Source organism: Capra hircus, assembly GCF_001704415.2.
Source record: "Capra hircus breed San Clemente chromosome X unlocalized genomic scaffold, ASM170441v1, whole genome shotgun sequence".
Lineage (NCBI taxonomy): Eukaryota > Metazoa > Chordata > Mammalia > Artiodactyla > Bovidae > Capra > Capra hircus.
Genome location: NW_017189517.1, coordinates 18074519 through 18093311, shown reverse-complemented (window position 1 = coordinate 18093311; position 18793 = coordinate 18074519). Strand labels below are relative to the sequence as shown.

The window sequence follows — 18793 nt, the reverse complement described above, 5'->3', positions numbered from 1 at the left end:
CTATTCCTGAGTTATATCCTTTTATAATGAAGCAGTGATCTAGTAAGTAAAATATGTCTCTGAATTCTGTGAACGGTTCTAGCAAATTAAGCAAACCTGAGGAGGTGGTCATGGGAATCTCTTATGGATAACTGACCAATCAGGCAGAAGTACATGAAAACCTGAACTAGCAACTGCCTTTTGAGTTGGGGGAGGGAGTGGAAGGGCAGACAGTCTTATGGGACTGAGGCTTTTATTTATATGTGGGGAATCTGATTCTCTCTCCAGGTGGATAGTATCAGAATTGAGTTAAATTATAGGACACCCAGCTGGTGTTCTCCCCTGAAACTGAGTTTCAGAATACCAAAAGAATTCCATAATATTTCTAGAAATCATTCAAGGATCACATTAGTGATACCATAGAAAGAACTAAAAGGCAGAGGAACCAGAGATCAAATTGCCAACACCCGCTGGACCATGGAAAAAGCAAGAGATTTCCAGAAAAACATGTATTCCTGCTTTATTGACTATGCCAAAGGCTTTGACTGTGTGGATCACAATAAACTGTGGAAAATTCTGAAAGAAATGGGAATACCAGACCACCTAACCTGCCTCTTGAAAAATCTGTATGCAGGTCAGGAAGCAACAGTTAGAACTGGACATGGAACAACAGACTGTTTCCAAATAGGAAAAGGAGTACGTCAAGCCTGTATATTGTCACCCTGCTTATTTAACTTCTATGCAGAGTACATCATGAGAAACACTGGACTGGAAAAAACACAAGGTGGAATCAAGATTGCCAGGAGAAATATCAATAACCTCAGATATGCAGATGACACCACCCTTATGACAGAAAGTGAAGAGGAGCTAAAAAGCCTCTTGATGAAAGTGAAAGAGGAGAGTGAAAAAGATGGCTTAAAGCTCAACATTCAGAAAACGAAGATCATGGCATCTGGTCCTATCACTTCATGGAAAATAGATGGGGAAACAGTGTCAGACTTTATTTTATTGGGCTCCAAAATCACTGCAGATGGTGACTGCAGCCATGAAATTAAAAGCTGCTTACTCCTTGGAAGAAAAGTTATGAGCAACCTAGATAGTATATTCAAAAGCAGAGACATTACTTTGCCGACTAAGGTCCGTCTAGTCAAGGCTATGGTTTTTCCCGTGGTCATGTATGGATGTGAGAGTTGGACTGTGAAGAAGGCTGAGTGCTAAAGAATTGATGCTTTTGAATTGTGGTGTTGGAGAAGACTCTTGAGAGTCCCTTGGACTGCAAGGAGATCCAACCAGTCCATTCTGAAGGAGATCAGCCCTGGGATTTCTTTGGAGGGAATGATGCTGAAGCTGAAACTCCAGTACTTTGGCCACCTCATGCGAAGAGTTGACTCATTGGAAAAGACTGTGATGCTGGGAGGGATTGGGGGCAGGAGGAGAAGGGGACAGAGGATGAGATGGCTGGATGGCATCACTGACTCGATGGACATGAATCTGAGTGAACTCCGGGAGTTGGTGATGAACAGGGAGGCCTGGCATGCTGCGATTCATGGGGTCGCAAAGAGTCGGACACAACTGAGCAACTGAACTGAACTGAGGGTTTGTAGTCAGAAAGCCCAGGATTTTAATCCTAATTTCAACAGTTACTGCTTCATGACCTTGGTCAAGTTAATGAAAAATTTGGGCTGTTCATCATCTCTTATATAATGTCTGCCTCTAGGATTTAGAGGGAGTGACTCCCCATGCTGTTATCTGGCCCACTGAGGTTTGAACATTTTAAATGATCATATATGCTGTGAGTTGTATTACATTTTGGTGAAATTTGGTACAGAACTAGAAAGAAATGACTTGAGACAAAGAAATGACTGTGAAAGTATGAAAATGAAAGACGCTCAGTTGTGTCCAACTCTTTTCGACCCCATGGACTATACATCCCGTGGAATTCTCCAGACCAAAATAGTAGAGTGGGTAGCCTTTCCTTCGCCAGGGGATCTTTGCAACCCAGGGATCGAACTCAGGTCTTCTGCATTGCAGGCAGAATCTTTACCAGCTGAGCGACAAGGGTAGCCCAAGAAATGACTAAGTTGCTATTTTAAAGCCAACTAGTCATCCTGTCTACTTTATTTACCATAGGTAAAAATCGCTTCTGGTTCACATTGACTGATAGAATATATGTATGATATTTACAATTGTGTGAATTCTAGAATTCAGAGAACCATCTCTTATATAATGTCTGCCTCTAGGATTTAGAGGGAGTGACTCCCCATGCTGTTATCTGGCCCACTGAGGTTTGAACTGCAGAGGGGTGATACCCCATGCCACTACATTCTGAATAGCTTGGATTTAAGAGCAGCAAGCCAGGTCACAGAACAGTCACCACAACATCCAGTGTGCCTTTCTTAGAAGTATATTTCAGAAATTGATAGGTGGCCTACAAAAATCCTGTTCTCTTAAGAAAGTTTAAATTCTTTTTTCTTTAATTTCCCAACTAAAAATAGTTCTTTGGGAAGAGCCCATTGCATAGAGAATACACTTAGCAGCAACAAGGGCTTCCCTAGTGGCTCAGTGGTAAAGAATCCTCCTGCCAATGCAGAAGACTGCACATTTGATCCCTGAGTCAGGAAGATCCCCTAGAGAAGGGAATGGCTACCCACTCTAGTATTCTTGCCTGGAGAATCCCGTGGACAGAGGAGCCTGGTGGGCTATAGTCCAAGGCGTCACAAAAGAGTCGGGCACAACTGAGTGATGTTAATAATCTCCTGGACTGTAGCCCACCAGTCTCCTCTGGCCATGGGATTCTCCAGGCAAGAATACTGGAGTGAGCAGCCATTCCTTTCTCCAGGGGATATTTCCATCCAGGGATTGAACCTGGGTCTCCTGCATTGCAGGCAGATTCTTTACCATCTGAGCCACCAGAGAAGTCCCAGAAAACAACAAGCAACAAGAATATTCCAAGGTTCTTATTTATACAGGGATGGGAAAAACCAATAGAAGGTTCTAGGTAGCTTTCATCATTATAATATGCAGTATATATAGATTCTACATATGTTAGTCAGACACAAGATGTTCTGCAGGAATCCTGAGGTGTAACCTAATACACAACTACAAAATCAAACTCCAGTAACATCCCTATAATTCTTACTAGCTCTAGGAAAATGGGAAGAAGCCCTCCAGAAAATTATTTCCTTTCATGTAAATTCTTTTAGTAAACAACACTGAATCATAAAGAATGTTCTGCCTTTTGTTTGCTAGTTGTTTTTATAATTTGATCTGTGATTCACATATTTAATTCTGTTCCATACATGTAGTTCCTTATTATTTTCTGGTGGTACTTTATTCAGAACCCATATTAACTTGTGGTTTCCTTGGTTCACAAATTACTACTTCTCTGGGGCACTTTACCCCCATATTACATCATAGAATTACACTTTACCCAAAAATTGGTTTTTGTAGCACCTACATTCTTTGAAATCACATCTGCTATTGGGTTTTACTTTCCTGAAGAATATTTTCTTTCTTATGACTAGTTTTGTTGTAGAAACCAGTAATCAAGAAACCAAGCACCACACTTGGAGAGTTGGAGAACTCAGGTTTATTACACTGGCAGGCCCAGAGGAGTTAACACTCTGAGTTCTGAGCGCCAAACAAAGGGGTTATAGAGTTTTTATAGACAGACTATAGTGGGCAACTCAAGCTGTTAATAGGCTGGTTTAAACTAAGGGATTTTACATGCACAGGAATAGCAGTCAAGATGGGGAGGGGGGTACCTGACCTTTATAAGGACAGGCATGATTAAGCAGGTTTGCAGGGGCTGGGCAGTTGCAAGAGCAGGACAAGGGTGAGTGAGACAAGCTCCCGTTCCTAGTATCATAAGTCCCCACTTTCTGAGACTACATGACCTGTGTGATCCAACTTTGCAAGGTGTAAGCTGAGTTATAGAGGCAGAACAAGCAGGAGGTTAGGTAAAATTTTAACTTTTCCTCTTCATTTCCTCTCTTGACGCTTCTATCACTCATTGTGGAAAGCATCATCTCATGTTTTGGTAGGACATTCAGAGCTCCCCATTGTTTAGGAGGCTATATTGAGCTATTACCATTTGTAACTTTATGGATTCAATCTAAGAGGTTATGAACTGGGTAATTGCATTGAGTATACAAGGGCCAAACAAGAGCACTGCAAAGAGCATGAAGAGAGGACCCATTAAAGGGAAAAGCCATGATATTCAGCTCCAGATAATGTTACAGTTACCTCAGGAATTAGCTAGTTTCTCTCTCCTTTTTATGATTTGTTCCCGTAGCTGCTGGGCCATGTCCCTGACTATTTCTGATTGGTTTACATAAAAGCAGCCTTCTTCATTCAAGAAAAGGCATAGTTCTTCAGCTGTCAGTAGGTCTGCTGCTGCTGCTAAGTCGCTTCAGTCGTGTCTGACTCTGTGCAGCCCCAGAGAGGGCAGCCCACCAGGCTCCCCCGTCAGTAGGTCTAGCCCTCCCCTATTCTGTAAAACCATCTCAGCCAGCGAGTCTATTTGGTCCTATAATGAAGAGCACAGCAATAATATCGATTAGGAATAGAGGCCAGGGTTCACAATAAAAATCTATCAATATTTTGATAGCTGGTTCTCAAGCTCCTGCTGTGCATTGATCAGCCAGCTGCCAGAGTGTGGCTGGGGCAAGGCTGAAGAATCCTTAGGTTTCTTTTGTGCATTGACTAGTCACCTTCCAGAGTGACCAGAGCAGGACCCAGCATCCTTTGTAGATGAGGGCCTTGTCTTTGGAACCAGACCTTGAGGATATTTTTGGGTTCCCGAACTGCTTTCCAGGTGTTCTCATCACAGGAAGTCACTGCCTTCTTGACTCTGGTGTGGTGGATCCAAGGGATGACACCCATAATTCTAACAGCAGAAGGGGTTGCCAGGATGACCGTGTGAGGGCCTGTCCAAACTGACTGAAGTGGTTTTTTTTTTTTTTTTTCCTAATCTTTAACCCGTACCTCATCTCCTGGTTGATAGGGATGAACCCAATTGCCCAAAGGAATTGGTGTCCTTTCTAAGGCTATATGGCTGAAGACTTTTCCCAGAGCTTGGAGGTGTTGGGACATCTCCAGGTCAACTAGTTGTTGATGGTTTCCCTTGAGCTTTTCTATCACTGGAGGTGGTCTCTGTGTAAGATCTCAAAGGGAGAATAGCCTGAGGACCTCAGGGTGCATTTACAGAGGGAGGTGAGAGTCCACAGAATGATAAGGCAGCTTATACTAGCATTGTCTTGGTGTTGGTTGGGGGATATTCTTGTTGTACTGCTGCTGCTAAGTCGCTTCAGTCGTGTCCAACTCTATGCGACCCCATAGACAGCTGCCCACCAGGCTCCCTCGTCCCTGGGATTCTCCAGGCAAGAACACTGGAGTGGGCTGCCATTTCCTTCTCCAACGCATGAAAGTGAAAAGTGAAAGTGAAGTCGCTCAGTGGTGTCTGACTCTTCGCAACCCCATGGACTGCAGCCTTCCAGGCTCCTCCATCCATGGGATTTTCCAGGCAAGAGTACTGGAGTGGGGTGCCATTGCCTTCTCTGCTTGTTGTACTACTACTTGGATAAACAAACTTAACAAGAAAGTTAAAGATATATGGCCCAAAGATTAACGGAGGAAAGCTGCTGAGGGGCTAGCCAGGAGAACGAGGTCCAGACATTGATTTGTGACATGAGTGTTTCCTAGGTATGAGAAGATGGAAGAATTTGGACTCATAAAAATATTTACATGAAAACATCTGACTATCTGAAGGCCTGTTTTTTTGTTTTTGTTTTTCCCAGAGCACAGAGTGCTTTATTTCTTGTCTCCACCCTGAACTCCTTTCAAGGGGGTGTTGAAGGTCAGCATCTTGTAGTGCTCATGATTTAATCTTTGTAGAGAGAGCTGGCAAGGGCCAACTTGCAGTCAGCAGGGCCCCTTCACAGCCACATATTTGACCATGTTTTGGCGGCATTTCATGGTAATTGTGTCCCATAGTGCTGGGAAGGCTCATTCCCAGGTCTAACAAAGATTTCATTGACAGGCCACTCAGTGTGTTTTCACTAGACCAGGCCTTGTAAATAGCAAAAGTCTTCGGATCATACCTGTCTTACTAGCCTCTTGGTCCAGGAAAATATTTCCTCTTGTTGCTTCTTCCCATATCTAGATTTACATTATTACAATTATTGATCTCATATGGGACTTTATATCAGCATTTTATCACAGGCTCAGTTACACATTCGGTAATGTAAGAAATAATCTTCTGAACAAGCTACATAGAAAATTATATACCTAGCAGTTATTAGTAAGGTCACAAGCAAGAATTTAAGTCAAGAACTTTCATTGGGTATAGCCTGGTATACCCCAGGTCATCTGACTCAGTTAAATGATTATAGCCAGTTGTTCATCTCCTGGTTGTACATCATGGAACATCTGAGCTTTATCTAAAGATTGGTTACTGAGATAAGCTTTAGAAACAATCTTAGAGTGTCCTTTTTATAACTTAATTAAAGCTTTTAGCAATATAACATAACAAGGAACTATCTCAGAAGTGAGTCTTAGTAAGCACAGACCTTAATTAACAAAACTAGAATTTAATATTTAGTGAAGCATAAATTTTTTGGGGGTGGGGGAATTTATTGTGAGGGCATTGATGTAGCCAGGGAAGCCTTTAACCCATCAAATGAAAATGAGGTCTGTCAGGGAGCCAGGAAAAGCCAAGCAGCCATCTTGGATTTCCCATAGCCTTGGCTCTTTGATTTTTAGCTGCTGTTTATCCATTTTTAATTTCCTGAGTCAGGAGCAGACTATTGCCATGTTTTAAGGACATCAGGATAGCAAAAGTCTTACCGTGAGGGGTTATTTTGTGTAGAAGCAGAATGAGCTTTGTCTACATGTGCCATGTACCATAATCTTAAATAATGATTATTTACTTTACCAAAGTAACAAAAAGACTTTAAAAACAAATATAAATCACTTAAAGGCAAAGAAACTCATAATCTGTTACTGAAAGCTAGGTTGGTCATAACTTTCCTTCCAAGGAATAAGTGTGTTTTAATTTCTTGGCTGCAATCACCATCTGCAGTGATTTTGGAGCCCAGAAAAATAAAATCAGCCACTGTTTCCACTGTTTCCCCATATATTTGCCATGAAGTGATGGGACCAGATACCATGATCTTAGTTTTCTGAATGTTGAGTTTTAAGCCAACTTCTTCATTCTCCTCTTTCACTTTCATCAAGAGGCTCTTTAGTTCTTCACTTTCTGCCATAAGGGTGGTATCATCTGCATATCTGAGGTTATTGATATTTCTCATGGCAATCTTGATTCCACTTTGTGCTTTCTCCAGCCCAGTGTTTCTCATGATGTACTCTGCATATAAGTTAAATAAGCAGGGTGACAATATACAGCCTTGACATACTCCTGGTCTTGTTTTTGTTGACTGTATAGAGCTTCTCCATCTTTGGCTGCATAGAATATAATCAATCTGATTTCAGTGTTGACCATCTGGTGATGTCTTCTCTTGTGTTGTTGGAAGAGGGTGTTTGCTATGACCAGTGCGTTCTCTTGGCAGAACTCTATTAGCCTTTGTCCTGCTTCATTCTATACTCCAAGGCCGAATTTGCCTGTTACTCCAGGTGTTTCTTGACTTCCTACTTTTGCATTCCAGTCCCCTATAATGAAAAGGACATCTTTTTTGAGTGTTAGTTCTAAAAGGTCTTGTAGGTCTTCATAGAACTGTTCAACTTCAGCTTCTTCAGCATTACTGGTTGGGGCATAGACTTGGATTACCATGATATGGAATGGTTTGCCTTGGAAACGAACAGAGATCATTCTGTCATTTTGAGATTGCATCCAAGTACTGCATTCGGACTCTTTTGTTGACTATAATGGCTACTCCATTTCTTCTAAGGGATTCCTTCCCACAGTAGTAGGTATAATGGTCATCTGAGTTAAATTCACCCATTCCAGTCCATCTTAGTTCGCCGATTCCTAGAATGTCGATGTTCAGTCTTGCCATCTCCTGTTTGACCACTTCCAATTTGCCTTGATTCATGGACCTGACATTCCAGGTTCTTCTGCAATATTGCTCTTTACAGCATTGGACCTTGCTTCTATCACCAGTCCCATCCACAGCGGGGTGTTGTTTTTGCTTTGGCTCCATCCCTTCATTCTTTCTGGAGTTATTTCTCCACTGATCTCCAGTGGCATATTGGGCACCTACTGACCTGGGGAGTTCATCTTTCCGTGTCCTATCTTTTTGCCTTTTCATACTGTTCATGGTGTTCTCAAGGCAAGAATACTGAAGTGGCTTGCCATTCCCTTCTCCAGTGGACCACATTCTGTGAGACCTCTCTACCACAAACCATCAGTCTTGGGTGGCCCCACACGGCATGGCTTATTTTCATTGAGACAAGACAGTAGGATCATATAAGTTACTGTGAAATAATATTTATTTCCTTAGCCAAAGTTAACAAAAAAATTCAAAGGTAAATATAGAACAGATCAATTAAGAGGTAAAGAAACTTTATTATTAAAAGCAGTTCAACATCTGAGGAAAGTATGTCTTCTTAACAGAGAGAAAGGCTGAATTAAAGTTTTCCACTAGCTTACTTTAAACTCATTTACGTAAACTTAATTAAATTTATTTTAAACTTAGTCAGTCCTAACCATCCACAAAACTTTTTTCAGGGTTACTTTCCACAAACCTTCTAATCACTTTTTGTAACAGTCAACTGTAAGTCAGACCTACTTTCTTTTCCCTTTATAAAATTAATTTTATTTTTTATATCTTCTTTATTAAAAACATACATCCTACTTCCTTATTAGATTAGCAAACAAACATTAATACTAGATATTTAATATTGAATATTTCCCAGTTAATGTGAATCTGAAATTTATTCAGGTTAATTTTTCTTGTATTTATAAATGTTTGATTTGTAAGCACTTACTTTCTCCGGTCCCATCACTTCATGGCAAATAGATGGGGAACCAGTGGAAACAGTGGCCGATTTTATTTATCTGTGCCCCAAAATCACTGCAGATGGTGATTGCAGCCATGAAATTAAAAGACACTTACTCCTTGGAAGGAAAGTTATGACCACACTAGAAAGCATATTCAAAAGCAGACATTACTTTGCCAACAAAGGTCCATCTAGTCAAGGCTAAAGTTTTTCCAGTGGTCATGTATGGATGTGAGAGTTGGGCTATAAGGAAAGCTGAGCACAGAAGAATTGATGCTTTTGAATTGTAGTGTTGGAGAAGACTCCTGAGAGTCCCCTGGACTGCAAGGAGTTCCAACCAGTCCATCCTAAAGGAAATCAGTCCTGGGTGTTCACTGGAAGGACTGATGTTGAAGCTGAAACTCCAATACTTTGGCCACCTGATGCAAAGAGCTGACTCATTTGAAAAGACCCTGATCCTGGGAAAGATTGAGGGCAGGAGGAGAAGGGGATGACAGAGGATGAGATGGCTAGATGGCATCACCGACTCAATGGACGTGGGTTTGGGTGGACTCCGGGAGTTGGTGATGGACAGGGAGGCCTGGTGTGCTGCGGTTCATGGGGTCACAATGAGTTGGACACGACTGAGCGACTGAACAGAACTGAACTTTCTTTAGGCCAATTAAATTAGAACTCATTTACAATTTTAATAATATTATTAAAAAAACGATATACATAAATACAGACAGACAGACAGAGATCTTATAGTTTTCTGTTTGAGATTTAAAATATCTCTTTGACCCCCTCTTTTTTTTCTTTGCTTGGAGTTCTAATTTGCCCAAAGCTGAGATCTCAGGCAAAGTTGGCTATGTATTTCAAGGACATGGAAAGGGTTAACTTCAAGCTTTTTCCTAGACAGGTCTTTTAACAAGCCAGTTGTTATTAATTGCATATGCAAAAAGAATTGGTTTTGCAGTTTCCAAAAAGAAAACTGTCTCTCATTCTGTTCAATCAGCAGTCATGCACTTACTGTCATTCAGAGGCTATCAAAATGTTTCCCTTCTCCCAAGAACCCAGGTTTCCTTAACTGTTGCTCCTTTCCCGGGAGCTCCAAGGAGATTATCTGTCACAATGCCTCCCTTCTCCTGAGTCCCCAGTTCTCCCTATCTGATGCTCCCTTCCTAGGAGCTCCAAGTAGGTGATCAGTCTTCTCTTCTACCAGTTGGGGTAGGACCTGACTGGGGACTGGGCCCAGGGTCTTACCTAATCCTGTGGCCATTCCTGGTCAGTTGGTCTGTCCCTCCAGTGAGTCCAGTTGGGATTCGGCTGTCCATAGAGTTGGAACACTGGTCTGAAAGAGAACCTGGAATACCATCAGGTGGTTTGCCTCCTTGTTCGTTTTGGGGTTCCTTCACTCCAGCCTGGCTGAGCCACCTGTCCAGTGACTCAAGGGGCTGGTGTGGTTGGAATCTTGCTGGGGCCTCCAGAAATGTTGCAGAAACCAGTAACAGAGAAACCAATCACCACACTCGGAGAGTTGGAGAACTCAGGTTTGTTACGCCGGCAGGCCCAGAGGAGTTAACACTCTAAGCTCTGAGCCCTGAACAAAGGGGTTACAGAGTTTTTATAGACAGACTATGGTGGGCAACCCTAGCTGTTAATAGGCTGGTTTAAAGTAAGGGGTTTCATGTGCGTGGAAACAGCAGTCAAGGTCGGGAGGGGAATGCCTGACCTTTACAGGCAGGCATGATTAAGCAGGTTTGCAGGGGCCAGGCAATTGCAAAGAGCAGGACAAGGGTGAGTGAGATAAGCTTCCGATGCTAGTATTTTAAGTCCCCACTTTCTGAGACTACATGACCTATGTGATCCAACTTTGCAAGGAGCAAGCTGAGTTACAGAGGCAGAACGAGCAGGAGATTATGTAAAATTTTAACTTTTCCTCTTCAGTTTTAATGTGCCTTTAGTTTTTTTACTGTTGCCATTATTGACAACATTTTGGGGAGAAATGTTAAATTAGTTCTGCAACTTTTTTGGCTGCTCTAAAGTCTACAAAGCTTTACTTGCAAAGTAATATTGGCAAACATAATAATTTTATAATGCATAAAACACTTTAATTTGACCTTTCTCCTTCCTTTTCTTGATTAAATAGCTTCCTTCTGTTGGGATCCTTAGATTGACAAGCTAGTTAAGCAAGGCATGTGTTTGTTTGGTAGATTGTCACATTCTAGTTTCATTTTGATGTGTGCTTTGATTAAAAGAATTTATATACAGGGGTGGGACATGCTTTCAGCAGTTGGTAGGGATTATTCAAACATGTTTTCCCTTACTTTTATGTGGATATCTTTCTTTCCAGAACATCACTTTGGCAGATAATGGTGTAAGTATCCCAAGGTAAAGAAAAAAAAAAAGTTGTAACTGTCCTTTGTCCCAGTTACCACAAAATCATCATCCATTTGTCCCGTTAAAAATACTACTCATGGTTTAAATTATCAGTCAGTCAGTTCAGTCGCTCAGTCATGTACAACTCTTTGCAACCTCATGGACTGCAGCACGGCAGGTTTCTCTGTCCTTCACCAACTCTCGGAGCTTGCTCAAAGTCATGTCCATCAGGTCGGTGATGCCATCCAACCGTCTCATCCCCTGTCATCCCCTTCTCCTCCTGCCTTCCGTCTTTCCCAGCATCAGGGTCTTTTCCAATGAGTCTGTTCATTACATTAGGTTAAAATTTTAGGTCTACATTAGATGCAAAGGAAACACTTTTTTCATCTAGCTCTCCTGACCCCTAGATGACCTTCTTGGTATTCTGTTTACCTAGGGGCAGGTTTCTGGCCACCTGTCTTTATGCTCCCCCATGGATCAATTCTCCTGACATCCTGGTGTCATTTGCTTAACACACTCCACTTACATGGTCTCCTATACTACAATAGGCTATACTACAATTAAACATTTGCAAACTTAGCTGATCTCTTAGCATTTCTTTTATAAGACAATCTTTTTATCCCTCCAAAGTAAGCTTTTTTTCCCATTCCTCTGAATTGCTGTCTCCAGTCATGTCTTCCTCTCAGTAGATGATTAGGTCTTCTAATTTCACTAAAATGCAGGTTATCAAGCATGAACGCTCTCAAATTTCCTCACCTCTGTCTTCAAAATATGCTTTAAAATAGGCTTAAAAGTACGGGGAGGGAGGAGGGAGGGGGGTTCAGGATGGGGAACATGTGTATACCTGTGGTGGATTCATGTTGATGTATGGCAAAACCAATACAATATTGTAAAGTAATTAACCTCCAATTAAAATAAATAAATTTATTTAATAAAAAAAAAGTATGCTTAAATCATTTTTCCTCTTTCCCTTTTGTTTGTGAGTAACAAACCTGTGCCAGTGTTTTCTTTTCTGTCCTTTTGCTTTCTACTTTCTTCCTGGGTTTCCCTGGTGGCTCAGGTGGTGAAGAATCTGCCAGACTATTGTCATCTGTTATCTTCTAACTATCATTGTCTCTAGTCTTATCCCACAGCCCATTGATACATTCTCTTCAGTATAGCCAGAGCAATTTACCAACTGAGCCATGTCACTTTTCTGTTTCCAATTCTTTGTTACCTGAAGATTAATATCTAAAATACTTGACACAGTGAACAAGATCCTTCCTAATCTGGCATGCTATAGTCTCATTTGCCACCGTTCTATTTATTACAGTCATAGTCACTGTTTCTGAACTGTAAAACATAATTTTATATCTTTGTGTTTTGCTCATGAAGCTATCTTTTATTGCATTTATCTACAATGTCTTACCCATCTTCGGGACATAGTAAGTTCCTACTCATTTTGCAAGACCAAGTTGAAATATTGCCTCTATGTGAAGTCTTTTCAAGTCTAACTCTAAGCAGCATTCAATTTTTATATATTAACATGGCCCTCTTTGCATATTTCTATACAGTGTCTCCACACTGCCTTCAATTATGTGTTTATGTGCCTTTATATCATTTATAGACTGGTGAGCATCGTGTCCTAATCATGTTTGTTTCTCAAGCTTCTAGCATAGTGCCTGGCATGCATTGGACACTCTGTATTGCTGAATGAGCAAGTAGAAGAATTACAAGTGAGCAGAACAGGTTTCATTTTGGAAAGTCTAGAATAACTTGATGTCTCAAACTCTAGAAACTTGAAAAGATAACATTACAACAAAATTGTCAAAGTTCGAGATGCCACGTATAGTGGCAGAGATAATTATGGAATTGCTAAGGATGTATAAAAGCTGAGGCATACATGTTGGTGGGGGAGTAGGGATGCAGGGATAGAAAGAGAAGTAGGGAGGCAGAATGAGTGGCCAACAATGGTGGATTTCCTCTTCATCCCATGACTTCCGTACACACTTCTATATTTTCTGTTTGGCTTGTCCTGTAATCCTCTTAGATGAATATTGGAAGTCACTATCTTTCACTTCTCTCCAGGAATACTTTCCCAAAGGGTCATGTTTACCACTTGACTGTGGTGTCCTTGAATGTTCTTCTTTGTGCTTTTCTATGGTAGAAATACCAAAAGGAGGATGGTTCAACTTACTCCCTTCCTTACCTGCTATGGCTTTATCCCATAGAGCACGCCCAATATTTTTAGTGAGTTCTGTCTCAAAAGACTCTAGATAGATCTGATAGCCCACTAAGAGACATACCATGAGATTAAACTATGAGCTTCTAAACAAATGTGTTGAAAGACTGCCCTATTTGTTCATTTATTCATTAATTCAACAGTCAGATTAAGAGTACCTACTGTGTGCCATATCACAGACTATTCAGAAACACATTCATCATGCCCTATGTGGATGTCATATCCTCACATCCTTTAAGATGATGCATTCCTCTTGCTTTTTAATTTTTAAATAGTTTTTTAGAGTTTATTTACCAGTCATGTATAAGGGTAGTTAAAGTTTCTGCTGCTGCTGTTTAGTCGCTAAGTTGTGTCTGACTCTTTGAGACCCCATTGAACTGTAGCCCCCAGACTTCTCTGTCCATGGGATTTCCCAAGCAAGAATACTGGAGTGGGTTGCTATTTCCTTCTCCCAGGGATCTTCCTGACACTGGGATCAAACACACATCTCCTCCTTGGAAGGTGGATTCTTTACCTAAGTGGTACTAATTGTTAGACCCAACAATCTTAAAAAGTATCTGAGTGCAGGTAACCTCAGGTAAAGTTTGACAAAAGTCTTACAAAGTAATTGATAAAATCCTAATAGGAGGATCTTTGTGCAGATGACCCTGATAATTTATGAACCTTCTCTGAAGATCTTTATAAAAGATCAACACCCCTGTAAAATGTTACAGACAGTAATAAACTTGGATCGGTTGATCTTTTTGAGGTCCTTTGAGCCCTAAGATCCTATGGTTCGAATCCATGTTTGATATTATAGATTCTAGGACAAACCTCTACTCAGCTCTCTGATCCCTTTTTGGCATCCCATTTAGGAAACTGAACAGTCTTTGGACTAATTTAAAGTACAGTGAACCCTCTTGTCATCACTGGTGATGGGGAAGGACTGTTTTATATCAAGATTTTAGTGTGTATAGGTATTTTTGAAGTTATGATTTCATTCATATTGTAACTGATCCTATTGTAATGAGCAATGTTATGACATTGACATTTATACACAGTGGACTTGATGTTAGGAAAAGCCTCCTTGGTCTTGTCTTTTTACCCTTTTTCCTGCAAGAGGTCTGGGAATTGTTTTTTCCTCTTTTTTTTTTTTTTTACTATTGTCTGCCTGCATGCTCAGTCATGTCTGACTCTTTGTGACCCCATGGATTGTAGCCTGCCAGGTTCCTCTGTCCATGGGATCTTCTAGGCAAGAGTACCAGAGTGGGTTTCCATTTCCTCCTCCAGGGAATCTTCCCTACCCAGGGATCAAACCTGGGTCTCCTGTGCCTCGTGCATGGTAGGCGGATTCTTTACCGCTGAGCCATCTGGGATAATCTTCTAATTTTTCTGATGTCTGCAGTTTTATAAAATGAAGTTTATTTACAACAGTTTTAGGTTTACAGAAAAATTAAGCAGATAGTTTAGAGATTTGCCATTATGCCCCCCTTCACACCCCCACACAGAATTTCCCCTCTTATTAACATCTAGCATTATTACAGTACATTTGTTATACTTAGTGAGCTTATATTGATTCATTAACTGAGGGGAATAGTTTATTCGGATTTCTTTACTTTTTACCTGATGTCATTTTTCTGTTCCAGGATCCCATCCATGTTACTACACGACAGTTACTTGTCACGTCTCCCTAGACTCCTTTTGACTCTGGCAATTCCTCAGACTTTTTTTGATGATTTGAACAGTTTTAAGGCATATAGGTCATGTATTTTGTAGGATGGCTTTTTATTGGAATATGTAATATGTTTTCCTCATGATTAGCCTGGGGTCATGGGTGTTTGGGAGGAAGACTACAGAGACAAATACAATTTTCTTCACAAATTATCATAGGTACATATTATCAGCAGGACTTTTTGTTGATATTTGCCTTGCATCACCTGACTCTGATAGTGTTTGGTAGGGTTTTCACTGTAAACTCATGCTTTCCCCGCTTTCTATAGTGTACTCTCAGGAAGGAAGTCATTATGTACAGTCCACACTTACTGAGTAGAGTTAGAGTCCACTTCCTTGAAGACAGAATATCACCACAAGTCAGCTGGGGAACTGCACAGGATATCTGTCTCTTCTCTCTCATTCATTTATGTAATTTATTCTTTTTAGTTTTGATTTTTTTTTAACTTTTGGTTGTGCTGAGGCTTTGTTAGTGCACGCAGGCTTTGTCTAGTTGTGGCGAGTGGGGGCTACTGTCTAGTAGTGGTGCGTGGCTTCTCATAGTTGTAGCCTGGGGAGTTAGTGGGCAGCATGTGGGATCTTCCTGGAGCAGGCAATGAACCTGTTTCTCCTGCATTGGCAGGCAGATTCTCAACCACTGGACCACCAGGGAAGTTTATGCATTCATTTATGTATTCAGTCATTCATTTATATCAGTGTGGACTCAGGAATATTTAGTTTATACTTTAGGTCCAATACTATTTGTTGTTGTTGTTGTTCACATTGCTCCAACTTTGGAGCTCTTTCACTTGGTTTCTTGATGCTCTAACATACCCCCATCAGTGTAGGTTGTGTTTTTTTTTTTTTGTATGTACTTATGTTTTGGAACAAAGGGATGCTCCTGTTTTTTATTTCTGTTTCATTTTGTACATTCATCTCTTTGCTTTTAATCTTAGTGATTTTTGTAGAAGTTGCTAGAGGATCACAGATGACCAGAACAAACTGATTAACGGTTTAGAAAAGTAGAATGACCTTACATTTTTACTAGTCTCTCATCTGTGACTTCAGATGGCAGTTAATAAGAATTCTTTTCATGCTTTATATTGATTTCCCCAAAATTTAAACTGTTTTCTATACTAGTAACCTGGAATTTGTGCGTGAAATCGTTCATAAATTTACAAAGCCTTCTGTGAATTTTAAATTCACTGAATCAGCCTTAGTCTTTACAAAAAAGTAGCTAATATGTTTGTGCCCAGATATCATAGGCATTAGTTATAATTGATGAGTTAGAAGAAAACATTTTTCTGTATGAAATATTGAAATATGATATATTATCTAAATAATTGAAATGGCTATGTAGATTGATTATGCCCTAATAGTAATTTTAAGGGAGATAATGGACATTGAATATGATAAATAAGACAGTGATTCTCAGGGGAAAAAAACATAGTTTACATATATTGCCTATGTATACAGATATTGTGATTTACACATAAGTGACATTAGAGATGCTCAGTCTTCTCTCATAAGGCCTGTCAGCATTTTCATTGTAAACTTGCTTTTCAAGGGCATATCACATCTCTTCTAAAATTTCATTTGGGATTTAAACTTCCAAACACAATTGCAGACTGTGAAAATTTCTTTTGATAATTTAATCAGAATCATTGTTTTTGTCCCAGTGCTTTGACTTGGGGAGAGCTACTTTCTTCCTGTGTCTTGATAAATGGTTGCTCTCTCATCTGAGAATGATGACTGTTGAATGAGAATGTGGCCTTAAATTCTCTGAGTTTGATGGGGGTGTGTAACATCATAACTCTTTGATTCTACAAAAGGCAACTTCAAGCAGAGAACATGTTTCCTAAATGACAATGTTCTTTTTCTTAAATAGCCTATTAATGAAGTCCCTTTGGGCTGTGCTCTGTTGACTTCTCTGCAATAACCAGTTAGAAATTATAAATATGAAAAAAGTTTATTGGCAATACTTAAAATATCTTCAAATTCTAAGGATGACTTAACAAGAAAAATATAAAACCTATATTTTCTTCAAAATTACTAAAATGTCTAGAGAAACATAAAGTAAAATTTGATTAAAGTGAGAGATGCATCATGTTCTTTGCTAGGATATCTGAATTACTAAAATATGCCAAGTTTTCCAGTTTAATTGATTCCAGTTCAGTTCAGTTCATTCACTCAGTCATGCCCGACTCTTTGCGACCCCATGGACCGCAGCACGACAGGCCTCCCTTTCCATCACCAACTGCCGGACTCTACCCAAACCCATGTCCATTGAGTCGGTGATGCCATCTAGCCATCTCATATTCTGTCATCCCCTTCTCCTCCTGCCCTCAATCTTTCCCAGCATCAGGATCTTTTCAAATGAGTCACCTCTTTGCATCAGGTGGCCAAAGTACTGGAGTTTCAGCTTCAACATCAGTCCTTCCAATGAACACCCAGGACTCATCTCCTTTAGGATGGACTGGTTGATCTCCTTGCAGTCCAAGGGACTCTCAAGAGTCTTCTCCAACACCATAGTTCAAAAGCATCAATTCTTCTGTGCTCAGCTTTCTCTATAGTCCAACTCTCACATCCATATATGACCATTGGAAAAACCATAGCCTTCACTAGACAGACCTTTGTTGACAAAGTAATGTCTCAGCTTTTTAATATGCTGTCTAGGTTGGTCATAACTTTCCTTCCAAGGAGTAAGCATCTTTTAATTTCATGGCTGCAATCACCATCTGCAGTTATTTTGGGGCCCAGAAAAATAAAGTCAGCCACTGTTTCCCCATCTATTTGCCATAAAGTGATGGGACTGGATGCCATGATCTTAGTTTTCTGAATGTTGAGCTTTAAGCCAACTTTTTCACTCTCCCCTTTCACTTTCATCAAGAGGCTTTTTAGTTCCTCTTCACTTTCTGTCATAAGGGTGGTGTCATCTGCATATCTGAGGTTATTGATATTTCTCCTGGCAATCTTGATTCCAGCTTGTGTTTCTTCCAGTCCAGCGTTTCTCATGATGTACTCTGCATAGAAGTTAAATAAGCAGGGTGACAATACACAGCCTTGACACACTCCTTTTTCCTATTTGGAACCCGTCTGTTGTTCCATGTCCAGTTCTAACTGTTGCTTCCTGACCTGCATACAGATTTCTCAAGAGGCACGTCGGGTGGTGTGGTATTCCATCACTTTCAGAATTTTCCACAGTTTACTGTGATCCACACAGTCAAAGGCTTTGGCATAGTCAATAAAGCAGAAGTAGATGTTCTTCTAGAACTCTCTTGCTTTTTCCATGATCCAGCGGATGTTGGCAATTTGATCTCTGGTTCCTCTGCCTTTTCTAAAACCAGCTTGAACATCAGGAAGTTCATGGTTCACATATTGCTGAAGCCTGGCTTGGAGAATTTTGAGCATTACTTTACTAGCGTGTGAGATGAGTGCAATTGTGAAGTAGTTTGAGCATTCTTTGGCATTGCCTTTCTTTGGGATTGGAATGAAAACTGACCTTTTCCAGTCCTGTGGCCATTGCTGAGTTTTCCAAATTTGCTGGCATATTGAGTGTAGCACTTTCACAGCATAATCTTTCAGGAT

General features: G+C 40.5%; 1 protein-coding gene and 1 pseudogene across 1 annotated transcript in view; one reads left to right on the top strand and one right to left on the bottom strand.

The window, feature by feature from the left end:
• LOC102185904 overlaps positions 1–4863 on the bottom strand; it is a 34259-nt pseudogene extending 29396 nt beyond the window's left edge.
• The window catches only part of TENM1 (teneurin transmembrane protein 1), a 986510-nt gene that overhangs the window by 121078 nt on the left and 846639 nt on the right, over positions 1–18793 (top strand). The window lies entirely within an intron of this gene.